The following is a 7,202-nucleotide window of genomic DNA, read 5'->3' as shown; positions in this document are numbered from 1 at the left end:
TTCGTCTCCTGCACCGCCATGCAACTTTGATGGTCGGGTAACTTTCGCTATTTACTGTCGGAGATCACTTTTCATGATTAATAATGCATCCTGAGACCGTTTTACTCAAAGTTAGAGCAAAAAAATTTTTTGTCCAAAAATCTTCCGTCGGTCATACCGGTACCCATGTCCTATGACTTGTACCAAGTTGTGAAGGGTACATTTTGACAAAAATCCAAAAAAATCATTAAAAAGTCGCTATTGCTTATTGCATTCAGCATCGTTAGACGACTCTTATATGCCTTGGATGACCACTGTCTGATGATTATTTTAGATTTTATGCCAAAATTTTGATTTCGTGTCTTACGTCCCTACATTAGACGACCTTGGACTTTCGTCTCCTACACCGCCATGCAACTTTGATGGTCGGGTAACTTTCGCTATTTACTGTCGGAGATCACTTTTCGTGATTAATAATGCATCCTGACACCGTTTTACTCAAAGTTAGAGTAAAAAAATTTTTTGTCCAAAAATCTTCCGTCGGTCATACCGGTACCCATGTCCTATGACTTGTACCAAGTTGTGAAGGGTACATTTTGACAAAAATCCAAAAAAATCATTAAAAAGTCGCTATTGCTTATTGCATTCAGCATCGTTAGACGACTCTAATATGCCTTGGATGACCACTGTCTGATGATTATTTTAGCTTTTATGCCAAAATTTTGATTTCGTGTCTTACGTCCCTACATTAGACGACCTTGGATTTTCGTCTCCTGCACCGCCATGCAACTTTGATGGTCGGGTAACTTTCGCTATTTACTGTCGGAGATCACTTTTCATGATTAATAATGCATCCTGAGACCGTTTTACTCAAAGTTAGAGCAAAAAAATTTTTTGTCCAAAAATCTTCCGTCGGTCATACCGGTACCCATGTCCTATGACTTGTACCAAGTTGTGAAGGGTACATTTTGACAAAAATCCAAAAAAATCTTTAAAAAGTCGCTATTGCTTATTGCATTCAGCATCGTTAGACGACTCTTATATGCCTTGGATGACCACTGTCTGATGATTATTTTAGATTTTATGCCAAAATTTTGATTTCGTGTCTTACGTCCCTACATTAGACGACCTTGGATTTTCTTCTCCCACACCGCCATACAACTTTGATGGTCGGGTGATTTTTGCTATTTACTGTCGGTGTTCACTTTTCGTGGTTAAATATGTATTCTGAGACAGTTTTACTCAAAGTTAGAGAAAAAAATTTTCTTCTCAAAAAATCCCCCGAAACCAATGTCTTATACATTGTACCAGGTTATGAGGCGCACCTGTGTGTGAAGAGTTCTTCGTGTGGTTTATAGACATTTCAGGCACTTGGTATATATTTTTGGTTTCTTACCAACCAATTCGACTTGCCTTCATCTCTTGTTAGGTTTATAATATCAATACTCGAACTTATATGCATGTTCAGGGACATCATTTTAACTTTCGGTTTGCACCCAAGTCCCGAACTTAGAGATATTTTTGGTTTTGGACCAACCAATTCGACTTGCCTTCATCTCTTGTTAGGTTTATAATATCAATACTCGAACTTATATGCATGTTCAGGGACATCATATTAACTTTCGGTTTGTACCCAAGTCCCGAACTTAGTGATATTTTTGGTTTCCGACCAACCAATTCGACTTGCCTTCATCGCTTGTTAGGTTTATAATATCAATACTCGAACTTATATGCATGTTCAGGGACATCATTTTAACTTTCGGTTTGTACCCAAGTCCCGAACTTAGTGATATTTTTGGTTTCCAACCAACCAATTCGACTTGCCTTCATCTCTTGTTAGGTTTATAATATCAATACTCGAACTTATATGCATGTTCAGGGACATCATATTAACTTTCGGTTTGTACCCCAAGTCCCGAACTTAGTGATATTTTTGGTTTCCGACCAACCAATTCGACTTGCCTTCATCTCTTGTTAGGTTTATAATATCAATACTCGAACTTATATGCATGTTCAGGAACATCATTTTAACTTTCGGTTTGCACCCAAGTCCCGAACTTAGAGATATTTTTGGTTTTGGACCAACCAATTCGACTTGCCTTCATCTCTTGTTAGGTTTATAATATCAATACTCGAACTTATATGCATGTTCAGGGACATCATATTAACTTTCGGTTTGTACCCAAGTCCCGAACTTAGTGATATTTTTGGTTTCCGACCAACCAATTCGACTTGCCTTCATCGCTTGTTAGGTTTATAATATCAATACTCGAACTTATATGCATGTTCAGGGACATCATTTTAACTTTCGGTTTGTACCCAAGTCCCGAACTTAGTGATATTTTTGGTTTCCAACCAACCAATTCGACTTGCCTTCATCTCTTGTTAGGTTTATAATATCAATACTCGAACTTATATGCATGTTCAGGGACATCATATTAACTTTCGGTTTGTACCCAAGTCCCGAACTTAGAGATATTTTTGGTTTCTTACTTACCAATTCGACTTGCCTTCATCTCTTGTTAGGTTTATAATATCAATACTCGAACTTATATGCATGTTCAGGGACATCATATTCACTTTCGGTTTGCACCCAAGTCCCGAACTTAGTGATAATTTTTGGTTTCTTACCAACCAATTCGACTTGCCTTCATCTCTTGTTAGGTTTATAATATCAATACTCGAACTTATATGCATGTTCAGGGACATCATTTTAACTTTCGGTTTGCACCCAAGTCCCGAACTTAGAGATATTTTTGGTTTCTTACTTACCAATTCGACTTGCCTTCATCTCTTGTTAGGTTTATAATATCAATACTCGAACTTATATGCATGTTCAGGGACATCATATTCACTTTCGGTTTGCACCCAAGTCCCGAACTTAGTGATATTTTTGGTTTCTTACCAACCAATTCGACTTGCCTTCATCTCTTGTTAGGTTTATAATATCAATACTCGAACTTATATGCATGTTCAGGGACATCATTTTAACTTTCGGTTTGCACCCAAGTCCCGAACTTAGAGATATTTTTGGTTTTGGACCAACCAATTCGACTTGCCTTCATCTCTTGTTAGGTTTATAATATCAATACTCGAACTTATATGCATGTTCAGGGACATCATATTAACTTTCGGTTTGCACCCAAGTCCCGAACTTAGAGATATTTTTGGTTTCTTACTTACCAATTCGACTTGCCTTCATCTCTTGTTAGGTTTATAATATCAATACTCGAACTTATATGCATGTTCAGGGACATCATTTTAACTTTCGGTTTGCACCCAAGTCCCGAACTTAGTGATATTTTTGGTTTCTTACTTACCAATTCGACTTGCCTTCATCTCTTGTTAGGTTTATAATATCAATACTCGAACTTATATGCATGTTCAGGGACATCATTTTAACTTTCGGTTTGCACCCAAGTCCCGAACTTAGAGATATTTTTGGTTTCTTACTTACCAATTCGACTTGCCTTCATCTCTTGTTAGGTTTATAATATCAATACTCGAACTTATATGCATGTTCAGGGACATCATTTTAACTTTCGGTTTGCACCCAAGTCCCGAACTTAGAGATATTTTTGGTTTCTTACTTACCAATTCGACTTGCCTTCATCTCTTGTTAGGTTTATAATATCAATACTCGAACTTATATGCATGTTCAGGGACATCATATTAACTTTCGGTTTGCACCCAAGTCCCGAACTTAGAGATATTTTTGGTTTCTTACTTACCAATTCGACTTGCCTTCATCTCTTGTTAGGTTTATAATATCAATACTCGAACTTATATGCATGTTCAGGGACATCATATTCACTTTCGGTTTGCACCCAAGTCCCGAACTTAGTGATATTTTTGGTTTCTTACCAACCAATTCGACTTGCCTTCATCTCTTGTTAGGTTTATAATATCAATACTCGAACTTATATGCATGTTCAGGGACATCATTTTAACTTTCGGTTTGCACCCAAGTCCCGAACTTAGAGATATTTTTGGTTTTGGACCAACCAATTCGACTTGCCTTCATCTCTTGTTAGGTTTATAATATCAATACTCGAACTTATATGCATGTTCAGGGACATCATATTAACTTTCGGTTTGCACCCAAGTCCCGAACTTAGTGATATTTTTGGTTTCTTACTTACCAATTCGACTTGCCTTCATCTCTTGTTAGGATTATAATATCAATACTCGAACTTATATGCATGTTCAGGGACATCATTTTAACTTTCGGTTTGCACCCAAGTCCCGAACTTAGTGATATTTTTGGTTTCTTACTTACCAATTCGACTTGCCTTCATCTCTTGTTAGGTTTATAATATCAATACTCGAACTTATATGCATGTTCAGGGACATCATTTTAACTTTCGGTTTGCACCCAAGTCCCGAACTTAGAGATATTTTTGGTTTCTTACTTACCAATTCGACTTGCCTTCATCTCTTGTTAGGTTTATAATATCAATACTCGAACTTATATGCATGTTCAGGGACATCATTTTAACTTTCGGTTTGCACCCAAGTCCCGAACTTAGAGATATTTTTGGTTTCTTACTTACCAATTCGACTTGCCTTCATCTCTTGTTAGGTTTATAATATCAATACTCGAACTTATATGCATGTTCAGGGACATCATTTTAACTTTCGGTTTGCACCCAAGTCCCGAACTTAGAGATATTTTTGGTTTCTTACTTACCAATTCGACTTGCCTTCATCTCTTGTTAGGTTTATAATATCAATACTCGAACTTATATGCATGTTCAGGGACATCATATTCACTTTCGGTTTGCACCCAAGTCCCGAACTTAGAGATATTTTTGGTTTTGGACCAACCAATTCGACTTGCCTTCATCTCTTGTTAGGTTTATAATATCAATACTCGAACTTATATGCATGTTCAGGGACATCATATTAACTTTCGGTTTGTACCCAAGTCCCGAACTTAGTGATATTTTTGGTTTCCGACCAACCAATTCGACTTGCCTTCATCGCTTGTTAGGTTTATAATATCAATACTCGAACTTATATGCATGTTCAGGGGACATCATTTTAACTTTCGGTTTGTACCCAAGTCCCGAACTTAGTGATATTTTTGGTTTCCAACCAACCAATTCGACTTGCCTTCATCTCTTGTTAGGTTTATAATATCAATACTCGAACTTATATGCATGTTCAGGGACATCATATTAACTTTCGGTTTGTACCCAAGTCCCGAACTTAGTGATATTTTTGGTTTCCGACCAACCAATTCGACTTGCCTTCATCTCTTGTTAGGTTTATAATATCAATACTCGAACTTATATGCATGTTCAGGAACATCATTTTAACTTTCGGTTTGCACCCAAGTCCCGAACTTAGAGATATTTTTGGTTTTGGACCAACCAATTCGACTTGCCTTCATCTCTTGTTAGGTTTATAATATCAATACTCGAACTTATATGCATGTTCAGGGACATCATATTAACTTTCGGTTTGTACCCAAGTCCCGAACTTAGTGATATTTTTGGTTTCCGACCAACCAATTCGACTTGCCTTCATCGCTTGTTAGGTTTATAATATCAATACTCGAACTTATATGCATGTTCAGGGACATCATTTTAACTTTCGGTTTGTACCCAAGTCCCGAACTTAGTGATATTTTTGGTTTCCAACCAACCAATTCGACTTGCCTTCATCTCTTGTTAGGTTTATAATATCAATACTCGAACTTATATGCATGTTCAGGGACATCATATTAACTTTCGGTTTGTACCCAAGTCCCGAACTTAGAGATATTTTTGGTTTCTTACTTACCAATTCGACTTGCCTTCATCTCTTGTTAGGTTTATAATATCAATACTCGAACTTATATGCATGTTCAGGGACATCATATTCACTTTCGGTTTGCACCCAAGTCCCGAACTTAGTGATATTTTTGGTTTCTTACCAACCAATTCGACTTGCCTTCATCTCTTGTTAGGTTTATAATATCAATACTCGAACTTATATGCATGTTCAGGGACATCATTTTAACTTTCGGTTTGCACCCAAGTCCCGAACTTAGAGATATTTTTGGTTTCTTACTTACCAATTCGACTTGCCTTCATCTCTTGTTAGGTTTATAATATCAATACTCGAACTTATATGCATGTTCAGGGACATCATATTAACTTTCGGTTTGCACCCAAGTCCCGAACTTAGTGATATTTTTGGTTTCTTACCAACCAATTCGACTTGCCTTCATCTCTTGTTAGGTTTATAATATCAATACTCGAACTTATATGCATGTTCAGGGACATCATTTTAACTTTCGGTTTGCACCCAAGTCCCGAACTTAGAGATATTTTTGGTTTTGGACCAACCAATTCGACTTGCCTTCATCTCTTGTTAGGTTTATAATATCAATACTCGAACTTATATGCATGTTCAGGGACATCATATTAACTTTCGGTTTGCACCCAAGTCCCGAACTTAGAGATATTTTTGGTTTCTTACTTACCAATTCGACTTGCCTTCATCTCTTGTTAGGTTTATAATATCAATACTCGAACTTATATGCATGTTCAGGGACATCATTTTAACTTTCGGTTTGCACCCAAGTCCCGAACTTAGTGATATTTTTGGTTTCTTACTTACCAATTCGACTTGCCTTCATCTCTTGTTAGGTTTATAATATCAATACTCGAACTTATATGCATGTTCAGGGACATCATTTTAACTTTCGGTTTGCACCCAAGTCCCGAACTTAGTGATATTTTTGGTTTCTTACTTACCAATTCGACTTGCCTTCATCTCTTGTTAGGTTTATAATATCAATACTCGAACTTATATGCATGTTCAGGGACATCATTTTAACTTTCGGTTTGCACCCAAGTCCCGAACTTAGAGATATTTTTGGTTTCTTACTTACCAATTCGACTTGCCTTCATCTCTTGTTAGGTTTATAATATCAATACTCGAACTTATATGCATGTTCAGGGACATCATTTTAACTTTCGGTTTGCACCCAAGTCCCGAACTTAGAGATATTTTTGGTTTCTTACAAACCAATTCGACTTGCCTTCATCTCTTGTTAGGTTTATAATATCAATACTCGAACTTATATGCATGTTCAGGGACATCATTTTCACTTTCGGTTTGCACCCAAGTCCCGAACTTAGTGATATTTTTGGTTTCTTACCAACCAATTCGACTTGCCTTCATCTCTTGTTAGGTTTATAATATCAATACTCGAACTTATATGCATGTTC

Source organism: Anopheles maculipalpis, assembly GCF_943734695.1.
Source record: "Anopheles maculipalpis chromosome X unlocalized genomic scaffold, idAnoMacuDA_375_x X_unloc_99, whole genome shotgun sequence".
NCBI lineage: Eukaryota > Metazoa > Arthropoda > Insecta > Diptera > Culicidae > Anopheles > Anopheles maculipalpis.
Note: the sequence above shows the minus strand (reverse complement) of the source record.